Source organism: Coffea arabica, chromosome 11c (assembly GCF_036785885.1).
Source record: "Coffea arabica cultivar ET-39 chromosome 11c, Coffea Arabica ET-39 HiFi, whole genome shotgun sequence".
Lineage (NCBI taxonomy): Eukaryota > Viridiplantae > Streptophyta > Magnoliopsida > Gentianales > Rubiaceae > Coffea > Coffea arabica.
Window position 1 is genome coordinate 21777382 of NC_092330.1, and position 23287 is coordinate 21800668.

General features: G+C 44.1%; 15 non-coding genes and 15 pseudogenes across 15 annotated transcripts; all 30 read right to left on the minus strand.

Annotated features, from left to right (window-relative positions):
- Nucleotides 1-336: 336 nt before the first annotated feature.
- LOC140020485 (5S ribosomal RNA) lies at nucleotides 337-454 on the minus strand (annotated as a pseudogene).
- A 411-nt stretch (nucleotides 455-865) lies between these two features.
- LOC140019448 (5S ribosomal RNA) lies at nucleotides 866-984 on the minus strand. The gene has a single exon (XR_011824623.1). It is a non-coding gene; the product is annotated as a 5S ribosomal RNA (ribosomal RNA).
- A 926-nt stretch (nucleotides 985-1910) lies between these two features.
- LOC140019662 (5S ribosomal RNA) lies at nucleotides 1911-2028 on the minus strand (annotated as a pseudogene).
- A 411-nt stretch (nucleotides 2029-2439) lies between these two features.
- On the minus strand, nucleotides 2440-2558 carry LOC140019459 (5S ribosomal RNA). The gene has a single exon (XR_011824624.1). It is a non-coding gene; the product is annotated as a 5S ribosomal RNA (ribosomal RNA).
- A 927-nt stretch (nucleotides 2559-3485) lies between these two features.
- On the minus strand, nucleotides 3486-3603 carry LOC140018731 (5S ribosomal RNA; annotated as a pseudogene).
- A 411-nt stretch (nucleotides 3604-4014) lies between these two features.
- LOC140019470 (5S ribosomal RNA) lies at nucleotides 4015-4133 on the minus strand. Its single transcript, XR_011824625.1, has one exon. It is a non-coding gene; the product is annotated as a 5S ribosomal RNA (ribosomal RNA).
- Nucleotides 4134-5060: 927 nt separating this feature from the next.
- Nucleotides 5061-5178, minus strand: LOC140020680 (5S ribosomal RNA; annotated as a pseudogene).
- Nucleotides 5179-5589: 411 nt separating this feature from the next.
- Nucleotides 5590-5708, minus strand: LOC140019481 (5S ribosomal RNA). The gene has a single exon (XR_011824626.1). It is a non-coding gene; the product is annotated as a 5S ribosomal RNA (ribosomal RNA).
- Nucleotides 5709-6635: 927 nt separating this feature from the next.
- On the minus strand, nucleotides 6636-6753 carry LOC140020681 (5S ribosomal RNA; annotated as a pseudogene).
- A 411-nt stretch (nucleotides 6754-7164) lies between these two features.
- On the minus strand, nucleotides 7165-7283 carry LOC140017550 (5S ribosomal RNA). Its single transcript, XR_011823858.1, has one exon. It is a non-coding gene; the product is annotated as a 5S ribosomal RNA (ribosomal RNA).
- A 926-nt stretch (nucleotides 7284-8209) lies between these two features.
- On the minus strand, nucleotides 8210-8327 carry LOC140020480 (5S ribosomal RNA; annotated as a pseudogene).
- Nucleotides 8328-9252: 925 nt separating this feature from the next.
- On the minus strand, nucleotides 9253-9370 carry LOC140019663 (5S ribosomal RNA; annotated as a pseudogene).
- Nucleotides 9371-9781: 411 nt separating this feature from the next.
- LOC140019492 (5S ribosomal RNA) lies at nucleotides 9782-9900 on the minus strand. Its single transcript, XR_011824627.1, has one exon. It is a non-coding gene; the product is annotated as a 5S ribosomal RNA (ribosomal RNA).
- Nucleotides 9901-10827: 927 nt separating this feature from the next.
- Nucleotides 10828-10945, minus strand: LOC140019664 (5S ribosomal RNA; annotated as a pseudogene).
- A 925-nt stretch (nucleotides 10946-11870) lies between these two features.
- LOC140019665 (5S ribosomal RNA) lies at nucleotides 11871-11988 on the minus strand (annotated as a pseudogene).
- Nucleotides 11989-12399: 411 nt separating this feature from the next.
- On the minus strand, nucleotides 12400-12518 carry LOC140018001 (5S ribosomal RNA). The gene has a single exon (XR_011824305.1). It is a non-coding gene; the product is annotated as a 5S ribosomal RNA (ribosomal RNA).
- A 411-nt stretch (nucleotides 12519-12929) lies between these two features.
- LOC140017573 (5S ribosomal RNA) lies at nucleotides 12930-13048 on the minus strand. Its single transcript, XR_011823881.1, has one exon. It is a non-coding gene; the product is annotated as a 5S ribosomal RNA (ribosomal RNA).
- Nucleotides 13049-13976: 928 nt separating this feature from the next.
- LOC140020682 (5S ribosomal RNA) lies at nucleotides 13977-14094 on the minus strand (annotated as a pseudogene).
- A 411-nt stretch (nucleotides 14095-14505) lies between these two features.
- LOC140019503 (5S ribosomal RNA) lies at nucleotides 14506-14624 on the minus strand. Its single transcript, XR_011824628.1, has one exon. It is a non-coding gene; the product is annotated as a 5S ribosomal RNA (ribosomal RNA).
- A 926-nt stretch (nucleotides 14625-15550) lies between these two features.
- Nucleotides 15551-15668, minus strand: LOC140020684 (5S ribosomal RNA; annotated as a pseudogene).
- Nucleotides 15669-16079: 411 nt separating this feature from the next.
- Nucleotides 16080-16198, minus strand: LOC140019515 (5S ribosomal RNA). Its single transcript, XR_011824630.1, has one exon. It is a non-coding gene; the product is annotated as a 5S ribosomal RNA (ribosomal RNA).
- Nucleotides 16199-16609: 411 nt separating this feature from the next.
- LOC140019526 (5S ribosomal RNA) lies at nucleotides 16610-16728 on the minus strand. Its single transcript, XR_011824631.1, has one exon. It is a non-coding gene; the product is annotated as a 5S ribosomal RNA (ribosomal RNA).
- Nucleotides 16729-17655: 927 nt separating this feature from the next.
- LOC140018530 (5S ribosomal RNA) lies at nucleotides 17656-17773 on the minus strand (annotated as a pseudogene).
- Nucleotides 17774-18184: 411 nt separating this feature from the next.
- On the minus strand, nucleotides 18185-18303 carry LOC140019537 (5S ribosomal RNA). Its single transcript, XR_011824632.1, has one exon. It is a non-coding gene; the product is annotated as a 5S ribosomal RNA (ribosomal RNA).
- A 927-nt stretch (nucleotides 18304-19230) lies between these two features.
- LOC140019666 (5S ribosomal RNA) lies at nucleotides 19231-19348 on the minus strand (annotated as a pseudogene).
- Nucleotides 19349-19759: 411 nt separating this feature from the next.
- On the minus strand, nucleotides 19760-19878 carry LOC140017659 (5S ribosomal RNA). Its single transcript, XR_011823966.1, has one exon. It is a non-coding gene; the product is annotated as a 5S ribosomal RNA (ribosomal RNA).
- Nucleotides 19879-20798: 920 nt separating this feature from the next.
- Nucleotides 20799-20916, minus strand: LOC140018261 (5S ribosomal RNA; annotated as a pseudogene).
- Nucleotides 20917-21327: 411 nt separating this feature from the next.
- On the minus strand, nucleotides 21328-21446 carry LOC140019548 (5S ribosomal RNA). The gene has a single exon (XR_011824633.1). It is a non-coding gene; the product is annotated as a 5S ribosomal RNA (ribosomal RNA).
- A 927-nt stretch (nucleotides 21447-22373) lies between these two features.
- LOC140020685 (5S ribosomal RNA) lies at nucleotides 22374-22491 on the minus strand (annotated as a pseudogene).
- A 411-nt stretch (nucleotides 22492-22902) lies between these two features.
- LOC140019559 (5S ribosomal RNA) lies at nucleotides 22903-23021 on the minus strand. Its single transcript, XR_011824634.1, has one exon. It is a non-coding gene; the product is annotated as a 5S ribosomal RNA (ribosomal RNA).
- Nucleotides 23022-23287: the final 266 nt, after the last annotated feature.

Genomic DNA, 23287 nt, shown 5'->3' on the forward strand with positions numbered 1-23287 from the left:
ACAAATTTGCCAAAATTTATAATTTCTAACAAAAAAGAGAAAAAAATATATTTGTAAACTAATTTCTAACTAATGCAAAGAAAAAACCAAATAAGAAAATAAATCAAATTGATTTTACTCAAATACATCATCCTAATCAAATTATATTGATAATATATATTTTTTATAAATTATTAAATCATTTATATCCGGATCCGGGTCTAGTACGGGTCGGAATACTATATTCCGTATCCGACCCGTTTTTTTGTTTGAAAAAACGGATCCGGATCCGGATAACGGAATTAAATCCCTACCCATACCCGCAAAAATTTCAGCGATCCGATCCGGATCCGGGTCTAGACCCGACCCGTTGACCGGCCTAGGGTCACCCATCCTAGTACTACTGTCGCCCAAGCACGCTTAACTTCGAAGTTCTGATGGGATCCGGTGCATTAGTGCTAGTATGATCGCACCCGCCATGTTCCTTTCGCTTTATTCTTTTAAACTGCCACGTCCTGTGAAGCAGTTTGGCTTTTCTGGACCCGAATTCATTCTAAGCGTCAATTCATGAATTTCCTCTCATCCTTTTATTTATTTACTTTTATATTTTTTTCTTGTTGCTTTGCACCTTTTTTTTCCCTCGTCGCACAACTCTCAATTATCCTGAAATTGATCCTTCACGCTTGCGCTTATACATTTGCGCCGACAACTTTGACCGACGATCCGGGCTTCGATCCAGCCGTACCGTTCCTGACTTGTCTCGCGCCTTCAGATCCGCCTTCATGCTTCGATAAGAAGCAAAATATAAAGCAATCGTTCCGACGGAGCTAAATTACTACAGCATAAAGAACGAAGGGGAAATTTGGATTTCGAAACAAAAAAGGGAGGGGTGCAACACGAGGACTTCCCAGGGGGTCACCCATCCTAGTACTACTCTCGCCCAAGCACGCTTAACTTCGGAGTTCTGATGGGATCCGGTGCATTAGTGCTGGTATGATCGCACCCACCATGTTCCTTTCGCTTTATTCTTTTAAACTACCCCGTCCTGTGAAGCAGTGTGGCTTTTCTGGACCCGAATTCATTTTAAGCGTCAATTCAAGAATTTCCCCTCATCCTTTTATTTATTTACTTTTACATTTTTTTCTTGTTGATTTGCACCATTTTTTTTCCCTCGTCGCGCAACTCTCAATTATCCTGAAATTGATCCTTCACGCTTGCACTTATACATTTGCGCCGACAACTTTGACCGACGATCCGGGCTTCGATCCAGCCGTACCGTTCCTGACTTGTCTCGCGCCTTCAGATCCGCCTTCATGCTTCGATGAGAAGCAAAATATAAAGCAATCGTTCCGACGGAGCTAAATTACTACAGCATAAAGAACGAAGGGGAAATTTGGATTTCGAAACAAAAAAGGGAGGGGTGCAACACGAGGATTTCCCAGGGGGTCACCTAGGGGTGTCAACGGGCCGGGTCCGGGCTGGAATTCATTATTCCGGACCCGGACCCGGATCCGACCCGTTTACCCGACGGGTCTTTTATTCTGTGTTCCGGATCCGGACCCGGCGAATCTCGGATCCGGGTCGGGTCTACCCGAACAAATTTGCCAAAATTTATAATTTCTAACAAAAAAGAGAAAAAAATATATTTGTAAACTAATTTCTAACTAATGCAAAGAAAAAACCAAATAAGAAAATAAATCAAATTGATTTTACTCAAATACATCATCCTAATCAAATTATATTGATAATATATATTTTTTATAAATTATTAAATCATTTATATCCGGATCCGGGTCTAGTACGGGTCGGAATACTATATTCCGTATCCGACCCGTTTTTTTGTTTGAAAAAACGGATCCGGATCCGGATAACGGAATTAAATCCCTACCCATACCCGCAAAAATTTCAGCGATCCGATCCGGATCCGGGTCTAGACCCGACCCGTTGACCGGCCTAGGGTCACCCATCCTAGTACTACTGTCGCCCAAGCACGCTTAACTTCGAAGTTCTGATGGGATCCGGTGCATTAGTGCTGGTATGATCGCACCCGCCATGTTCCTTTCGCTTTATTCTTTTAAACTGCCACGTCCTGTGAAGCAGTTTGGCTTTTCTGGACCCGAATTCATTCTAAGCGTCAATTCATGAATTTCCTCTCATCCTTTTATTTATTTACTTTTATATTTTTTTCTTGTTGCTTTGCACCTTTTTTTTCCCTCGTCGCACAACTCTCAATTATCCTGAAATTGATCCTTCACGCTTGCGCTTATACATTTGCGCCGACAACTTTGACCGACGATCCGGGCTTCGATCCAGCCGTACCGTTCCTGACTTGTCTCGCGCCTTCAGATCCGCCTTCATGCTTCGATAAGAAGCAAAATATAAAGCAATCGTTCCGACGGAGCTAAATTACTACAGCATAAAGAACGAAGGGGAAATTTGGATTTCGAAACAAAAAAGGGAGGGGTGCAACACGAGGACTTCCCAGGGGGTCACCCATCCTAGTACTACTCTCGCCCAAGCACGCTTAACTTCGGAGTTCTGATGGGATCCGGTGCATTAGTGCTGGTATGATCGCACCCACCATGTTCCTTTCGCTTTATTCTTTTAAACTGCCCCGTCCTGTGAAGCAGTGTGGCTTTTCTGGACCCGAATTCATTTTAAACGTCAATTCAAGAATTTCCCCTCATCCTTTTATTTATTTACTTTTACATTTTTTTCTTGTTGATTTGCACCATTTTTTTTTCCCTCGTCGCGCAACTCTCAATTATCCTGAAATTGATCCTTCACGCTTGCACTTATACATTTGCGCCGACAACTTTGACCGACGATCCGGGCTTCGATCCAGCCGTACCGTTCCTGACTTGTCTCGCGCCTTCAGATCCGCCTTCATGCTTCGATGAGAAGCAAAATATAAAGCAATCGTTCCGACGGAGCTAAATTACTACAGCATAAAGAACGAAGGGGAAATTTGGATTTCGAAACAAAAAAGGGAGGGGTGCAACACGAGGATTTCCCAGGGGGTCACCTAGGGGTGTCAACGGGCCGGGTCCGGGCCGGAATTCATTATTCCGGACCCGGACCCGGATCCGACCCGTTTACCCGACGGGTCTTTTATTCTGTGTTCCGGATCCGGACCCGGCGAATCTCGGATCCGGGTCGGGTCTACCCGAACAAATTTGCCAAAATTTATAATTTCTAACAAAAAAGAGAAAAAAATATATTTGTAAACTAATTTCTAACTAATGCAAAGAAAAAACCAAATAAGAAAATAAATCAAATTGATTTTACTCAAATACATCATCCTAATCAAATTATATTGATAATATATATTTTTTATAAATTATTAAATCATTTATATCCGGATCCGGGTCTAATACGGGTCGGAATACTATATTCCGTATCCGACCCATTTTTTTGTTTGAAAACACGGATCCGGATCCGGATAACGGAATTAAATCCCTACCCATACCCGAAAAAATTTCAGCGATCCGATCCGGATCCGGGTCTAGACCCGACCCGTTGACAGGCCTAGGGTCACCCATCCTAGTACTACTGTCGCCCAAGCACGCTTAACTTCGGAGTTCTGATGGGATCCGGTGCATTAGTGCTGGTATGATCGCACCCGCCATGTTCCTTTCGCTTTATTCTTTTAAACTGCCACGTCCTGTGAAGCAGTTTGGCTTTTCTGGACCCGAATTCATTCTAAGCGTCAATTCATGAATTTCCTCTCATCCTTTTATTTATTTACTTTTATATTTTTTTCTTGTTGCTTTGCACCTTTTTTTTCCCTCGTCGCACAACTCTCAATTATCCTGAAATTGATCCTTCACGCTTGCGCTTATGCATTTGCGCCGACAACTTTGACCGACGTTCCGGGCTTCGATCCAGCCGTACCGTTCCTGACTTGTCTCGCGCCTTCAGATCCGCCTTCATGCTTCAATGAGAAGCAAAATATAAAGCAATCGTTCCGACGGAGCTAAATTACTACAGCATAAAGAACGAAGGGGAAATTTGGATTTCGAAACAAAAAAGGGAGGGGTGCAACACGAGGACTTCCCAGGGGGTCACCCATCCTAGTACTACTCTCGCCCAAGCACGCTTAACTTCGGAGTTCTGATGGGATCCGGTGCATTAGTGCTGGTATGATCGCACCCGCCATGTTCCTTTCGCTTTATTCTTTTAAACTGCCCCGTCCTGTGAAGCAGTGTGGCTTTTCTGGACCCGAATTCATTTTAAGCGTCAATTCAAGAATTTCCCCTCATCCTTTTATTTATTTACTTTTACATTTTTTTCTTGTTGATTTGCACCATTTTTTTTTCCCTCGTCGCGCAACTCTCAATTATCCTGAAATTGATCCTTCACGCTTGCGCTTATACATTTGCGCCGACAACTTTGACCGACGATCCGGGCTTCGATCCAGCCGTACCGTTCCTGACTTGTCTCGCGCCTTCAGATCCGCCTTCATGCTTCGATGAGAAGCAAAATATAAAGCAATCGTTCCGACGGAGCTAAATTACTACAGCATAAAGAACGAAGGGGAAATTTGGATTTCGAAACAAAAAAGGGAGGGGTGCAACACGAGGATTTCCCAGGGGGTCACCTAGGGGTGTCAACGGGCCGGGTCCGGGCCGGAATTCTTTATTCCGGACCCGGACCCGGATCCGACCCGTTTACCCGACGGGTCTTTTATTCGGTGTTCCGGATCCGGACCCGGCGAGTCTCGGATCCGGGTCGGGTCTACCCGAACAAATTTGCCAAAATTTATAATTTCTAACAAAAAAGAGAAAAAGATATATTTGTAAACTAATTTCTAGCTAATGCAAAGAAAAAACCAAATAAGAAAATAAATCAAATTGATTTTACTCAAATACATCATCCTAATCAAATTATATTGATAATATATATTTTTTATAAATTATTAAATCATTTATATCCGGATCCGGGTCTAGTACGGGTCGGAATACTATATTCCGTATCCGACCCGTTTTTTTGTTTGAAAAAACGGATCCGGATCCGGATAACGGAATTAAATCCCTACCCATACCCGCAAAAATTTCAGCGATCCGATCCGGATCCGGGTGTAGACCCGACCCGTTGACCGGCCTAGGGTCACCCATCCTAGTACTACTGTCGCCCAAGCACGCTTAATTTCGAAGTTCTGATGGGATCCGGTGCATTAGTGCTGGTATGATCGCACCCGCCATGTTCCTTTCGCTTTATTCTTTTAAACTGCCACGTCCTGTGAAGCAGTTTGGCTTTTCTGGACCCGAATTCATTCTAAGCGTCAATTCATGAATTTCCTCTCATCCTTTTATTTATTTACTTTTATATTTTTTTCTTGTTGCTTTGCACCTTTTTTTTCCCTCGTCGCACAACTCTCAATTATCCTGAAATTGATCCTTCACGCTTGCGCTTATGCATTTGCGCCGACAACTTTGACCGACGATCCGGGCTTCGATCCAGCCGTACCGTTCCTGACTTGTCTCGCGCCTTCAGATCCGCCTTCATACTTCAATGAGAAGCAAAATATAAAGCAATCGTTCCGACGGAGCTAAATTACTACAGCATAAAGAACGAAGGGGAAATTTGGATTTCGAAACAAAAAAGGGAGGGGTGCAACACGAGGACTTCCCAGGGGGTCACCCATCCTAGTACTACTCTCGCCCAAGCACGCTTAACTTCGGAGTTCTGATGGGATCCGGTGCATTAGTGCTGGTATGATCGCACCCGCCATGTTCCTTTTTCTTAATTCTTTTAAACTGCCCCGTCCTGTGAAGCAGTGTGGCTTTTCTGGACCCGAATTCATTTTAAGCGTCAATTCAAGAATTTCCCCTCATCCTTTTATTTATTTACTTTTACATTTTTTTCTTGTTGATTTGCACCATTTTTTTTTCCCTCGTCGCGCAACTCTCAATTATCCTGAAATTGATCCTTCACGCTTGCGCTTATACATTTGCGCCGACAACTTTGACCGACGATCCGGGCTTCGATCCAGCCGTACCGTTCCTGACTTGTCTCGCGCCTTCAGATCCGCCTTCATGCTTCGATGAGAAGCAAAATATAAAGCAATCGTTCCGACGGAGCTAAATTACTACAGCATAAAGAACGAAGGGGAAATTTGGATTTCGAAACAAAAAAGGGAGGGGTGCAACACGAGGATTTCCCAGGGGGTCACCTAGGGGTGTCAACGGGCCGGGTCCGGGCCGGAATTCTTTATTCCGGACCCGGACCCGGATCCGACCCGTTTACCCGACGGGTCTTTTATTCGGTGTTCCGGATCCGGACCCGGCGAGTCTCGGATCCGGGTCGGGTCTACCCGAACAAATTTGCCAAAATTTATAATTTCTAACAAAAAAGAGAAAAAGATATATTTGTAAACTAATTTCTAGCTAATGCAAAGAAAAAACCAAATAAGAAAATAAATCAAATTGATTTTACTCAAATACATCATCCTAATCAAATTATATTGATAATATATATTTTTTATAAATTATTAAATCATTTATATCCGGATCCGGGTCTAGTACGGGTCGGAATACTATATTCCGTATCCGACCCGTTTTTTTGTTTGAAAAAACGGATCCGGATCCGGATAACGGAATTAAATCCCTACCCATACCCGCAAAAATTTCAGCGATCCGATCCGGATCCGGGTGTAGACCCGACCCGTTGACCGGCCTAGGGTCACCCATCCTAGTACTACTGTCGCCCAAGCACGCTTAATTTCGAAGTTCTGATGGGATCCGGTGCATTAGTGCTGGTATGATCGCACCCGCCATGTTCCTTTCGCTTTATTCTTTTAAACTGCCACGTCCTGTGAAGCAGTTTGGCTTTTCTGGACCCGAATTCATTCTAAGCGTCAATTCATGAATTTCCTCTCATCCTTTTATTTATTTACTTTTATATTTTTTTCTTGTTGCTTTGCACCTTTTTTTTCCCTCGTCGCACAACTCTCAATTATCCTGAAATTGATCCTTCACGCTTGCGCTTATACATTTGCGCCGACAACTTTGACCGACGATCCGAGCTTCGATCCAGCCGTACCGTTCCTGACTTGTCTCGCGCCTTCAGATCCGCCTTCATGCTTCGATGAGAAGCAAAATATAAAGCAATCGTTCCGACGGAGCTAAATTACTACAGCATAAAGAACGAAGGGGAAATTTGGATTTCGAAACAAAAAAGGGAGGGGTGCAACACGAGGACTTCCCAGGGGGTCACCCATCCTAGTACTACTCTCGCCCAAGCACGCTTAACTTCGGAGTTCTGATGGGATCCGGTGCATTAGTGCTGGTATGATCACACCCGCCATGTTCCTTTCGTTTTATTCTTTTAAACTGCCCCGTCCTGTGAAGCAGTGTGGCTTTTCTGGACCCGAATTCATTTTAAGCGTCAATTCAAGAATTTCCCCTCATCCTTTTATTTATTTACTTTTACATTTTTTTCTTGTTGATTTGCACCATTTTTTTTCCCTCGTCGCGCAACTCTCAATTATCCTGAAATTGATCTTTCACGCTTGCGCTTATACATTTGCGCCGACAACTTTGACCGACGATCCGGGCTTCGATCCAGCCGTACCGTTCCTGACTTGTCTCGCGCCTTCAGATCCGCCTTCATGCTTCGATGAGAAGCAAAATATAAAGCAATCGTTCCGACGGAGCTAAATTACTACAGCATAAAGAACGAAGGGGAAATTTGGATTTCGGAACAAAAAAGGAAGGGGTGCAACACGAGGATTTCCCAGGGGGTCACCTAGGGGTGTCAACGGGCCGGGTCCGGGCCGGAATTCATTATTCCGGACCCGGACCCGGATCCGACCCGTTTACCCGACGGGTCTTTTATTCGGTGTTCCGGATCCGGACCCGGCGAGTCTCGGATCCGGGTCGGGTCTACCCGAACAAATTTGCCAAAATTTATAATTTCTAACAAAAAAGAGAAAGAGATATATTTGTAAACTAATTTCTAGCTAATGCAAAGAAAAAACCAAATAAGAAAATAAATCAAATTGATTTTACTCAAATACATCATCCTAATCAAATTATATTGATAATATATATTTTTTATAAATTATCAAATCATTTATATCCGGATCCGGGTCTAGTACGGGTCGGAATACTATATTCCGTATCCGACCCGTTTTTTTGTTTGAAAAAACGGATCCGGATCCGGATAACGGAATTAAATCCCTACCCATACCCGCAAAAATTTCAGGGATCCGATCCGGATCCGGGTGTAGACCCGACCCGTTGACCGGCCTAGGGTCACCCATCCTAGTACTACTGTCGCCCAAGCACGCTTAACTTCGAAGTTCTGATGGGATCCGGTGCACTAGTGCTGGTATGATCGCACCCGCCATGTTCCTTTCGCTTTATTCTTTTAAACTGCCACGTCCTGTGAAGCAGTTTGGCTTTTCTGGACCCGAATTCATTCTAAGCGTCAATTCATGAATTTCCTCTCATCCTTTTATTTATTTACTTTTATATTTTTTTCTTGTTGCTTTGCACCTTTTTTTTCCCTCGTCGCACAACTCTCAATTATCCTGAAATTGATCCTTCACGCTTGCGCTTATGCATTTGCGCCGACAACTTTGACCGACGATACGGGTTTCGATCCAGCCGTACCGTTCCTGACTTGTCTCGCGCCTTCAGATCCGCCTTCATGCTTCGATGAGAAGCAAAATATAAAGCAATCGTTCCGACGGAGCTAAATTACTACAGCATAAAGAACGAAGGGGAAATTTGGATTTCGAAACAAAAAAGGGAGGGGTGCAACACGAGGATTTCCCAGGGGGTCACCTAGGGGTGTCAACGGGCCGGGTCCGGGCCGGAATTCTTTATTCCGGACCCGGACCCGGATCCGACCCGTTTACCCGACGGGTCTTTTATTCGGTGTTCCGGATCCGGACCCGGCGAGTCTCGGATCCGGGTCGGGTCTACCCGAACAAATTTGCCAAAATTTATAATTTCTAACAAAAAAGAGAAAAAGATATATTTGTAAACTAATTTCTAGCTAATGCAAAGAAAAAACCAAATAAGAAAATAAATCAAATTGATTTTACTCAAATACATCATCCTAATCAAATTATATTGATAATATATATTTTTTATAAATTATTAAATCATTTATATCCGGATCCGGGTCTAGTACGGGTCGGAATACAATATTCCGTATCCGACCCGTTTTTTTGTTTGAAAAAACGGATCCGGATCCGGATAACGGAATTAAATCCCTACCCATACCCGCAAAAATTTCAGGGATCCGATCCGGATCCGGGTGTAGACCCGACCCGTTGACCGGCCTAGGGTCACCCATCCTAGTACTACTGTCGCCCAAGCACGCTTAACTTCGAAGTTCTGATGGGATCCGGTGCATTAGTGCTGGTATGATCGCACCCGCCATGTTCCTTTCGCTTTATTCTTTTAAACTGCCACGTCCTGTGAAGAAGTTTGGCTTTTCTGGACCCGAATTCATTCTAAGCGTCAATTCATGAATTTCCTCTCATCCTTTTATTTATTTACTTTTATATTTTTTTCTTGTTGCTTTGCACCTTTTTTTTCCCTCGTCGCACAACTCTCAATTATCCTGAAATTGATCCTTCACGCTTGCGCTTATACATTTGCGCCGACAACTTTGACCGACGATCCGGGCTTCGATCCAGCCGTACCGTTCCTGACTTGTCTCGCGCCTTCAGATCCGCCTTCATGCTTCGATGAGAAGCAAAATATAAAGCAATCGTTCCGACGGAGCTAAATTACTACAGCATAAAGAACGAAGGGGAAATTTGGATTTCGAAACAAAAAAGGGAGGGGTGCAACACGAGGACTTCCCAGGGGGTCACCCATCCTAGTACTACTCTCGCCCAAGCACGCTTAACTTCGGAGTTCTGATGGGATCCGGTGCATTAGTGCTGGTATGATCGCACCCGCCATGTTCCTTTCGTTTTATTCTATTAAACTGCCCCGTCCTGTGAAGCAGTGTGGCTTTTCTGGACCCGAATTCATTTTAAGCGTCAATTCAAGAATTTCCCCTCATCCTTTTATTTATTTACTTTTACATTTTTTTCTTGTTGATTTGCACCATTTTTTTTTCCCTCGTCGCGCAACTCTCAATTATCCTGAAATTGATCCTTCACGCTTGCGCTTATACATTTGCGCCGACAACTTTGACCGACGATCCGGGTTTCGATCCAGCCGTACCGTTCCTGACTTGTCTCGCGCCTTCAGATCCGCCTTCATGCTTCGATGAGAAGCAAAATATAAAGCAATCGTTCCGACGGAGCTAAATTACTACAGCATAAAGAACGAAGGGGAAATTTGGATTTCGAAACAAAAAAGGAAGGGGTGCAACACGAGGATTTCCCAGGGGGTCACCTTGGGGTGTCAACGGGCCGGGTCCGGGCCGAAATTCATTATTCCGGACCCGGACCCGGATCCGACCCGTTTACCCGACGGGTCTTTTATTCGGTGTTCCGGATCCGGACCCGACGAGTCTCGGATCCGGGTCGGGTCTACCCGAACAAATTTGCCAAAATTTATAATTTCTAACAAAAAAGAGAAAGAGATATATTTGTAAACTAATTTCTAGCTAATGCAAAGAAAAAACCAAATAAGAAAATAAATCAAATTGATTTTACTCAAATACATCATCCTAATCAAATTATATTGATAATATATATTTTTTATAAATTATTAAATCATTTATATCCGGATCCGGGTCTAGTACGGGTCGGAATACTATATTCCGTATCCGACCCGTTTTTTTGTTTGAAAAAACGGATCCGGATCCGGATTACGGAATTAAATCCCTACCCATACCCGCAAAAATTTCAGGGATCCGATCCGGATCCGGGTGTAGACCCGACCCGTTGACCGGCCTAGGGTCACCCATCCTAGTACTACTGTCGCCCAAGCACGCTTAACTTCGAAGTTCTGATGGGATCCGGTGCATTAGTGCTGGTATGATCGCACCCGCCATGTTCCTTTCGCTTTATTCTTTTAAACTGCCACGTCTTGTGAAGCAGTTTGGCTTTTCTGGACCCGAATTCATTCTAAGCGTCAATTCATGAATTTCCTCTCATCCTTTTATTTATTTACTTTTATATTTTTTTCTTGTTGCTTTGCACCTTTTTTTTCCCTCGTCGCACAACTCTCAATTATCCTGAAATTGATCCTTCACGCTTGCGCTTATACATTTGCGCCGACAACTTTGACCGACGATCCGGGCTTCGATCCAGCCGTACCGTTCCTGACTTGTCTCGCGCCTTCAGATTCGCCTTCATGCTTCGATGAGAAGCAAAATATAAAGCAATCGTTCCGACGGAGCTAAATTACTACAGCATAAAGAACGAAGGGGAAATTTAGATTTCGAAACAAAAAAGGGAGGGGTGCAACACTAGGATTTCCCAGGGGGTCACCTAGGGGTGTCAACGGGCCGGGTCCGGGCCGGAATTCATTATTCCGGACCCGGACCCGGATCCGACCCGTTTACCCGACGGGTCTTTTATTCGGTGTTCCGGATCCGGACCCGACGAGTCTCGGATCCGGGTCGGGTCTACCCGAACAAATTTGCCAAAATTTATAATTTCTAACAAAAAAGAGAAAAAGATATATTTGTAAACAAATTTCTAGCTAATGCAAAGAAAAAACCAAATAAGAAAATAAAACAAATTGATTTTACTCAAATACATCATCCTAATCAAATTATATTGATAATATATATTTTTTATAAATTATTAAATCATTTATATCCGGATCCGGGTCTAATACGGGTCGGAATACTATATTCCGTATCCGACCCGTTTTTTTGTTTGAAAAAACGGATCCGGATCCGGATAACGGAATTAAATCCCTACCCATACCCGCAAAAATTTCAGGGATCCGATCCGGATCCGGGTGTAGACCCGACCCGTTGACCGGCCTAGGGTCACCCATCCTAGTACTACTGTCGCCCAAGCACGCTTAACTTCGAAGTTCTGATGGGATCCGGTGCATTAGTGCTGGTATGATCGCACCCGCCATGTTCCTTTCGCTTTATTCTTTTAAACTGTCACGTCCTGTGAAGCAGTTTGGCTTTTCTGGACCCGAATTCATTCTAAGCGTCAATTCATGAATTTCCTCTCATCCTTTTATTTATTTACTTTTATATTTTTTTCTTGTTGCTTTGCACCTTTTTTTTCCCTCGTCGCACAACTCTCAATTATCCTGAAATTGATCCTTCACGCTTGCGCTTATACATTTGCGCCGACAACTTTGACCGACGATCCGGGCTTCGATCCAGCCGTACCGTTCCTGACTTGTCTCGCGCCTTCAGATCCGCCTTCATGCTTCGATGAGAAGCAAAATATAAAGCAATCGTTCCGACGGAGCTAAATTACTACAGCATAAAGAACGAAGGGGAAATTTGGATTTCGAAACAAAAAAGGGAGGGGTGCAACACGAGGACTTCCCAGGGGGTCACCCATCCTAGTACTACTGTCGCCCAAGCACGCTTAACTTCGGAGTTCTGATGGGATCCGGTGCATTAGTGCTGGTATGATCGCACCCGCCATGTTCCTTTCGCTTTATTCTTTTAAACTGCCACGTCCTGTGAAGCAGTTTGGCTTTTCTGGACCCGAATTCATTCTAAGCGTCAATTCATGAATTTCCTCTCATCCTTTTATTTATTTACTTTTATATTTTTTTCTTGTTGCTTTGCACCTTTTTTTTCCCTCGTCGCACAACTCTCAATTATCCTGAAAGTGATCCTTCACGCTTGCGCTTATACATTTGCGCCGACAACCTTGACCGACGATCCGGGCTTCGATCCAGCCGTACCGTTCCTGACTTGTCTCGCGCCTTCAGATCCGCCTTCATGCTTCGATAAGAAGCAAAATATAAAGCAATCGTTCCGACGGAGCTAAATTACTACAGCATAAAGAACGAAGGGGAAATTTGGATTTCGAAACAAAAAAGGGAGGGGTGCAACACGAGGACTTCCCAGGGGGTCACCCATCCTAGTACTACTCTCGCCCAAGCACGCTTAACTTCGGAGTTCTGATGGGATCCGGTGCATTAGCGCTGGTATGATCGCACCCACCATGTTCCTTTCGCTTTATTCTTTTAAACTGCCCCGTCCTGTGAAGCAGTGTGGCTTTTCTGGACCCGAATTCATTTTAAGCGTCAATTCAAGAATTTCCCCTCATCCTTTTATTTATTTACTTTTACATTTTTTTCTTGTTGATTTGCACCATTTTTTTTTTCCCTCGTCGCGCAACTCTCAATTATCCTGAAATTGATCCTTCACGCTTGCGCTTATACATTTGCGCCGACAACTTTGACCGACGATCCGGGCTTCGATCCAGCCGTACCGTTCCTGACTTGTCTCGCGCCTTCAGATCCGCCTTCATGCTTCGATGAGAAGCAAAATATAAAGCAATCGTTCCGACGGAGCTAAATTACTACAGCATAAAGAACGAAGGGGAAATTTGGATTTCGAAACAAAAAAGGGAGGGGTGCAACACGAGGATTTCCCAGGGGGTCACCTAGGGGTGTCAACGGGCCGGGTCCGGGCCGGAATTCTTTATTCCGGACCCGGACCCGGATCCGACCCGTTTACCCGACGGGTCTTTTATTCGGTGTTCCGGATCCGGACCCGGCGAGTCTCGGATCCGGGTCGGGTCTACCCGAACAAATTTGCCAAAATTTATAATTTCTAACAAAAAAGAGAAAAAGATATATTTGTAAACTAATTTCTAGCTAATGCAAAGAAAAAACCAAATAAGAAAATAAATCAAATTGATTTTACTCAAATACATCATCCTAATCAAATTATATTGATAATATATATTTTTTATAAATTATTAAATCATTTATATCCGGATCCGGGTCTAGTACGGGTCGGAATACTATATTCCGTATCCGACCCGTTTTTTTGTTTGAAAAAACGGATCCGGATCCGGATAACGGAATTAAATCCCTACCCATACCCGCAAAAATTTCAGCGATCCGATCCGGATCCGGGTGTAGACCCGACCCGTTGACCGGCCTAGGGTCACCCATCCTAGTACTACTGTCGCCCAAGCACGCTTAATTTCGAAGTTCTGATGGGATCCGGTGCATTAGTGCTGGTATGATCGCACCCGCCATGTTCCTTTCGCTTTATTCTTTTAAACTGCCACGTCCTGTGAAGCAGTTTGGCTTTTCTGGACCCGAATTCATTCTAAGCGTCAATTCATGAATTTCCTCTCATCCTTTTATTTATTTACTTTTATATTTTTTTCTTGTTGCTTTGCACCTTTTTTTTCCCTCGTCGCACAACTCTCAATTATCCTGAAATTGATCCTTCACGCTTGCGCTTATACATTTGCGCCGACAACTTTGACCGACGATCCGAGCTTCGATCCAGCCGTACCGTTCCTGACTTGTCTCGCGCCTTCAGATCCGCCTTCATGCTTCGATGAGAAGCAAAATATAAAGCAATCGTTCCGACGGAGCTAAATTACTACAGCATAAAGAACGAAGGGGAAATTTGGATTTCGAAACAAAAAAGGGAGGGGTGCAACACGAGGACTTCCCAGGGGGTCACCCATCCTAGTACTACTCTCGCCCAAGCACGCTTAACTTCGGAGTTCTGATGGGATCCGGTGCATTAGTGCTGGTATGATCGCACCCGCCATGTTCCTTTCGTTTTATTCTTTTAAACTGCCTCGTCCTGTGAAGCAGTGTGGCTTTTCTGGACCCGAATTCATTTTAAGCGTCAATTCAAGAATTTCCCCTCATCCTTTTATTTATTTACTTTTACATTTTTTTCTTGTTGATTTGCACCATTTTTTTTCCCTCGTCGCGCAACTCTCAATTATCCTGAAATTGATCTTTCACGCTTGCGCTTATACATTTGCGCCGACAACTTTGACCGACGATCCGGGCTTCGATCCAGCCGTACCGTTCCTGACTTGTCTCGCGCCTTCAGATCCGCCTTCATGCTTCGATGAGAAGCAAAATATAAAGCAATCGTTCCGACGGAGCTAAATTACTACAGCATAAAGAACGAAGGGGAAATTTGGATTTCGAAACAAAAAAGGAAGGGGTGCAACACGAGGATTTCCCAGGGGGTCACCTAGGGGTGTCAACGGGCCGGGTCCGGGCCGGAATTCATTATTCCGGACCCGGACCCGGATCCGACCCGTTTACCCGACGGGTCTTTTATTCGGTGTTCCGGATCCGGACCCGGCGAGTCTCGGATCCGGGTCGGGTCTACCCGAACAAATTTGCCAAAATTTATAATTTCTAACAAAAAAGAGAAAGAGATATATTTGTAAACTAATTTCTAGCTAATGCAAAGAAAAAACCAAATAAGAAAATAAATCAAATTGATTTTACTCAAATACATCATCCTAATCAAATTATATTGATAATATATATTTTTTATAAATTATCAAATCATTTATATCCGGATCCGGGTCTAGTACGGGTCGGAATACTATATTCCGTATCCGACCCGTTTTTTTGTTTGAAAAAACGGATCCGGATCCGGATAACGGAATTAAATCCCTACCCATACCCGCAAAAATTTCAGCGATCCGATCCGGATCCGGGTGTAGACCCGACCCGTTGACCGGCCTAGGGTCACCCATCCTAGTACTACTGTCGCCCAAGCACGCTTAATTTCGAAGTTCTGATGGGATCCGGTGCATTAGTGCTGGTATGATCGCACCCGCCATGTTCCTTTCGCTTTATTCTTTTAAACTGCCACGTCCTGTGAAGCAGTTTGGCTTTTCTGGACCCGAATTCATTCTAAGCGTCAATTCATGAATTTCCTCTCATCCTTTTATTTATTTACTTTTATATTTTTTTCTTGTTGCTTTGCACCTTTTTTTTCCCTCGTCGCACAACTCTCAATTATCCTGAAATTGATCCTTCACGCTTGCGCTTATACATTTGCGCCGACAACTTTGACCGACGATCCGGGCTTCGATCCAGCCGTACCGTTCCTGACTTGTCTCGCGCCTTCAGATCCGCCTTCATGCTTCGATAAGAAGCAAAATATAAAGCAATCGTTCCGACGGAGCTAAATTACTACAGCATAAAGAACGAAGGGGAAATTTGGATTTCGAAACAAAAAAGGGAGGGGTGCAACACGAGGACTTCCCAGGGGGTCACCCATCCTAGTACTACTCTCGCCCAAGCACGCTTAACTTCGGAGTTCTGATGGGATCCGGTGCATTAGTGCTGGTATGATCGCACCCACCATGTTCCTTTCGCTTTATTCTTTTAAACTGCCACGTCCTGTGAAGCAGTTTGGATTTTCTGGACCCGAATTCATTCTAAGCGTCAATTCATGAATTTCCTCTCATCCTTTTATTTATTTACTTTTATATTTTTTTCTTGTTGCTTTGCACCTTTTTTTTCCCTCGTCGCACAACTCTCAATTATCCTGAAAGTGATCCTTCACGCTTGCGCTTATACATTTGCGCCGACAACCTTGACCGACGATCCGGGCTTCGATCCAGCCGTACCGTTCCTGACTTGTCTCGCGCCTTCAGATCCGCCTTCATGCTTCGATAAGAAGCAAAATATAAAGCAATCGTTCCGACGGAGCTAAATTACTACAGCATAAAGAACGAAGGGGAAATTTGGATTTCGAAACAAAAAAGGGAGGGGTGCAACACGAGGACTTCCCAGGGGGTCACCCATCCTAGTACTACTCTCGCCCAAGCACGCTTAACTTCGGAGTTCTGATGGGATCCGGTGCATTAGTGCTGGTATGATCGCACCCGCCATGTTCCTTTCGCTTTATTCTTTTAAACTGCCCCGTCCTGTGAAGCAGTGTGGCTTTTCTGGACCCGAATTCATTTTAAGCGTCAATTCAAGAATTTCCCCTCATCCTTTTATTTATTTACTTTTACATTTTTTTCTTGTTGATTTGCACCATTTTTTTTTCCCTCGTCGCGCAACTCTCAATTATCCTGAAATTGATTCTTCACGCTTGCGCTTATACATTTGCGCCGACAACTTTGACCGACGATCCGGGCTTCGATCCAGCCGTACCGTTCCTGACTTGTCTCGCGCCTTCAGATCCGCCTTCATGCTTCGATGAGAAGCAAAATATAAAGCAATCGTTCCGACGGAGCTAAATTACTACAACATAAAGAACGAAGGGGAAATTTGGATTTCGAAACAAAAAAGGGAGGGTTGCAACACGAGGATTTCCCAGGGGGTCACCTAGGGGTGTCAACGGGCCGGGTCCGGGCCGGAATTCTTTATTCCGGACCCGGACCCGGATCCGACCCGTTTACCCGACGGGTCTTTTATTCGGTGTTCCGGATCCGGACCCAGCGAGTCTCGGATCCGGGTCGGGTCTACCCGAAGAAATTTACCAAAATTTATAATTTCTAACAAAAAAGAGAAAAAGATATATTTGTAAACTAATTTCTAGCTAATGCAAAGAAAAAACCAAATAAGAAAATAAATCAAATTGATTTTACTCAAATACATCATCCTAATCAAATTATATTGATAATATATATTTTTTATAAATTATTAAATCATTTATATCCGGATCCGGGTCTAGTACGGGTCGGAATACTATATTCCGTATCCGACCCGTTTTTTTGTTTGAAAAAACGGATCCGGATCCGGATAACGGAATTAAATCCCTACCCATACCCGCAAAAATTTCAGGGATCCGATCCGGATCCGGGTGTAGACCCGACCCGTTGACCGGCCTAGGGTCACCCATCCTAGTACTACTGTCGCCCAAGCACGCTTAACTTCGGAGTTCTGATGGGATCCGGTGCATTAGTGCTGGTATGATCGCACCAGCCATGTTCCTTTCGCTTTATTCTTTTAAACTGCCACGTCCTGTGAAGCAGTTTGGCTTTTCTGGACCCGAATTCATTCTAAGCGTCAATTCATGAATTTCCTCTCATCCTTTTATTTATTTACTTTTATATTTTTTTCTTGTTGCTTTGCACCTTTTTTTTCCCTCGTCGCACAACTCTCAATTATCCTGAAAGTGATCCTTCACGCTTGCGCTTATACATTTGCGCCGACAACCTTGACCGACGATCCGGGCTTCGATCCAGCCGTACCGTTCCTGACTTGTCTCGCGCCTTCAGATCCGCCTTCATGCTTCGATAAGAAGCAAAATATAAAGCAATCGTTCCGACGGAGCTAAATTACTACAGCATAAAGAACGAAGGGGAAATTTGGATTTCGAAACAAAAAAGGGAGGGGTGCAACACGAGGACTTCCCAGGGGGTCACCCATCCTAGTACTACTCTCGCCCAAGCACGCTTAACTTCGGAGTTCTGATGGGATCCGGTGCATTAGTGCTGGTATGATCGCACCCGCCATGTTCCTTTCGCTTTATTCTTTTAAACTGCCCCGTCCTGTGAAGCAGTGTGGCTTTTCTGGACCCGAATTCATTTTAAGCGTCAATTCAAGAATTTCCCCTCATCCTTTTATTTATTTACTTTTACATTTTTTTCTTGTTGATTTGCACCATTTTTTTTTCCCTCGTCGCGCAACTCTCAATTATCCTGAAATTGATTCTTCACGCTTGCGCTTATACATTTGCGCCGACAACTTTGACCGACGATCCGGGCTTCGATCCAGCCGTACCGTTCCTGACTTGTCTCGCGCCTTCAGATCCGCCTTCATGCTTCGATGAGAAGCAAAATATAAAGCAATCGTTCCGACGGAGCTAAATTACTACAACATAAAGAACGAAGGGGAAATTTGGATTTCGAAACAAAAAAGGGAGGGTTGCAACACGAGGATTTCCCAGGGGGTCACCTAGGGGTGTCAACGGGCCGGGTCCGGGCCGGAATTCTTTATTCCGGACCCGGACCCGGATCCGACCCGTTTACCCGACGGGTCTTTTATTCGGTGTTCCGGATCCGGACCCAGCGAGTCTCGGATCCGGGTCGGGTCTACCCGAACAAATTTACCAAAATTTATAATTTCTAACAAAAAAGAGAAAAAGATATATTTGTAAACAAATTTCTAGCTAATGCAAAGAAAAAACCAAATAAGAAAATAAATCAAATTGATTTTACTCAAATACATCATCCTAATCAAATTATATTGATAATATATATTTTTTATAAATTATTAAATCATTTATATCCGGATCCGGGTCTAGTACGGGTCGGAATACTATATTCCGTATCCGACCCGTTTTTTTGTTTGAAAAAACGGATCCGGATCCGGATAACGGAATTAAATCCCTACCCATACCCGCAAAAATTTCAGGGATCCGATCCGGATCCGGGTGTAGACCCGACCCGTTGACCGGCCTAGGGTCACCCATCCTAGTACTACTGTCGCCCAAGCACGCTTAACTTCGAAGTTCTGATGGGATCCGGTGCATTAGTGCTGGTATGATCGCACCCGCCATGTTCCTTTCGCTTTATTCTTTTAAACTGCCACGTCCTGTGAAGCAGTTTGGCTTTTCTGGACCCGAATTCATTCTAAGCGTCAATTCATGAATTTCCTCTCATCCTTTTATTTATTTACTTTTATATTTTTTTCTTGTTGCTTTGCACCTTTTTTTTCCCTCGTCGCACAACTCTCAATTATCCTGAAAGTGATCCTTCACGCTTGCGCTTATACATTTGCGCCGACAACCTTGACCGACGATCCGGGCTTCGATCCAGCCGTACCGTTCCTGACTTGTCTCGCGCCTTCAGATCCGCCTTCATGCTTCGATAACTAGCAAAATATAAAGCAATCGTTCCGACGGAGCTAAATTACTATAGCATAAAGAACGAAGAGGAAATTTGGATTTCGAAACAAAAAAGCGAGGGGTGCAACACGAGGACTTCCCAGGGGGTCATCCATCCTAGTACTACTCTCGCCCAAGCACGCTTAACTTCGGAGTTCTGATGGGATCCGGTGCATTAGTGCTGGTATGATCGCACCCGCCATGTTCCTTTCGCTTTATTCTTTTAAACTGCCCCGTCCTGTGAAGCAGTGTGGCTTTTCTGGACCCGAATTCATTTTAAGCGTCAATTCAAGAATTTCCCCTCATCCTTTTATTTATTTACTTTTACATTTTTTTCTTGTTGATTTGCACCATTTTTTTTTCCCTCGTCGCGCAACTCTCAATTATCCTGAAATTGATCCTTCACGCTTGCGCTTATACATTTGCGCCGACAACTTTGACCGACGATCCGGGCTTCGATCCAGCCGTACCGTTCCTGACTTGTCTCGCGCCTTCAGATCCGCCTTCATGCTTCGATGAGAAGCAAAATATAAAGCAATCGTTCCGACGGAGCTAAATTACTACAGCATAAAGAACGAAGGGGAAATTTGGATTTCGAAACAAAAAGGGAGGGGTGCAACACGAGGATTTCCCAGGGGGTCACCTAGGGGTGTCAACGGGCCGGGTCCGGGCCGGAATTCATTATTCCGGACCCGGATCCGACCCGTTTACCCGACGGGTCTTTTATTCGGTGTTCCGGATCCGGACCTGGCGAGTCTCGGATCCGGGTCGGGTCTACCCGAACAAATTTGCCAAAATTTATAATTTCTAACAAAAAAGAGAAAAAGATATATTTGCAAACTAATTTCTAACTAATGCAAAGAAAAAACCAAATAAGAAAATAAATCAAATTGATTTTACTCAAATACATCATCCTAATCAAATTATATTGATAATATATATTTTTTATAAATTATTAAATCATTTATATCCGGATCCGGGTCTAATACGGGTCGGAATACTATATTCCGTATCCGACCCGTTTTTTTGTTTGAAAAAATGGATGCGGATCCGGATAACGGAATTAAATCCCTACCCATACCCGCAAAAATTTCAGGGATCCGATCCGGATCCGGGTCTAGACCCGACCCGTTGACCGGCCTAGGGTCACCCATCCTAGTACTACTGTCGCCCAAGCACGCTTAACTTCGGAGTTCTGATGGGATCCGGTGCATTAGTGCTGGTATGATCGCACCCGCCATGTTCCTTTCGCTTTATTCTTTTAAACTGCCACGTCCTGTGAAGCAGTTTGGCTTTTCTGGACCCGAATTCATTCTAAGCGTCAATTCATGAATTTCCTCTCATCCTTTTATTTATTTACTTTTATATTTTTTTCTTGTTGCTTTGCACCTTTTTTTTCCCTCGTCGCACAACTCTCAATTATCCTGAAAGTGATCCTTCACGCTTGCGCTTATACATTTGCGCCGACAACCTTGACCGACGATCCGGGCTTCGATCCAGCCGTACCGTTCCTGACTTGTCTCGCGCCTTCAGATCCGCCTTCATGCTTCGATAAGAAGCAAAATATAAAGCAATCGTTCCGACGGAGCTAAATTACTACAGCATAAAGAACGAAGGGGAAATTTGGATTTCGAAACAAAAAAGGGAGGGGTGCAACACGAGGACTTCCCAGGGGGTCACCCATCCTAGTACTACTCTCGCCCAAGCACGCTTAACTTCGGAGTTCTGATGGGATCCGGTGCATTAGTGCTGGTATGATCGCACCCGCCATGTTCCTTTCGCTTTATTCTTTTAAACTGCCCCGTCCTGTGAAGCAGTGTGGCTTTTCTGGACCCGAATTCATTTTAAGCGTCAATTCAAGAATTTCCCCTCATCCTTTTATTTATTTACTTTTACATTTTTTTCTTGTTGATTTGCACCATTTTTTTTTCCCTCGTCGCGCAACTCTCAATTATCCTGAAATTGATTCTTCACGCTTGCGCTTATACATTTGCGCCGACAACTTTGACCGACGATCCGGGCTTCGATCCAGCCGTACCGTTCCTGACTTGTCTCGCGCCTTCAGATCCGCCTTCATGCTTCGATGAGAAGCAAAATATAAAGCAATCGTTCCGACGGAGCTAAATTACTACAGCATAAAGAACGAAGGGGAAATTTGGATTTCGAAACAAAAAAGGAAGGGGTGCAACACGAGGATTTCCCAGGGGGTCACCTAGGGGTGTCAACGGGCCGGGTCCGGGCCGGAATTCATTATTCCGGACCCGGACCCGGATCCGACCCGTTTACCCGACGGGTCTTTTATTCGGTGTTCCGGATCCGGACCCGGCGAGTCTCGGATCCGGGTCGGGTCTACCCGAACAAATTTGCCAAAATTTATAATTTCTAACAAAAAAGAGAAAGAGATATATTTGTAAACTAATTTCTAGCTAATGCAAAGAAAAAACCAAATAAGAAAATAAATCAAATTGATTTTACTCAAATACATCATCCTAATCAAATTATATTGATAATATATATTTTTTATAAATTATCAAATCATTTATATCCGGATCCGGGTCTAGTACGGGTCGGAATACTATATTCCGTATCCGACCCGTTTTTTTGTTTGAAAAAACGGATCCGGATCCGGATAACGGAATTAAATCCCTACCCATACCCGCAAAAATTTCAGCGATCCGATCCGGATCCGGGTGTAGACCCGACCCGTTGACCGGCCTAGGGTCACCCATCCTAGTACTACTGTCGCCCAAGCACGCTTAATTTCGAAGTTCTGATGGGATCCGGTGCATTAGTGCTGGTATGATCGCACCCGCCATGTTCCTTTCGCTTTATTCTTTTAAACTGCCACGTCCTGTGAAGCAGTTTGGCTTTTCTGGACCCGAATTCATTCTAAGCGTCAATTCATGAATTTCCTCTCATCCTTTTATTTATTTACTTTTATATTTTTTTCTTGTTGCTTTGCACCTTTTTTTTCCCTCGTCGCACAACTCTCAATTATCCTGAAATTGATCCTTCACGCTTGCGCTTATACATTTGCGCCGACAACTTTGACCGACGATCCGGGCTTCGATCCAGCCGTACCGTTCCTGACTTGTCTCGCGCCTTCAGATCCGCCTTCATGCTTCGATAAGAAGCAAAATATAAAGCAATCGTTCCGACGGAGCTAAATTACTACAGCATAAAGAACGAAGGGGAAATTTGGATTTCGAAACAAAAAAGGGAGGGGTGCAACACGAGGACTTCCCAGGGGGTCACCCATCCTAGTACTACTCTCGCCCAAGCACGCTTAACTTCGGAGTTCTGATGGGATCCGGTGCATTAGTGCTGGTATGATCGCACCCACCATGTTCCTTTCGCTTTATTCTTTTAAACTGCCACGTCCTGTGAAGCAGTTTGGCTTTTCTGGACCCGAATTCATTCTAAGCGTCAATTCATGAATTTCCTCTCATCCTTTTATTTATTTACTTTTATATTTTTTTCTTGTTGCTTTGCACCTTTTTTTTCCCTCGTCGCACAACTCTCAATTATCCTGAAAGTGATCCTTCACGCTTGCGCTTATACATTTGCGCCGACAACCTTGACCGACGATCCGGGCTTCGATCCAGCC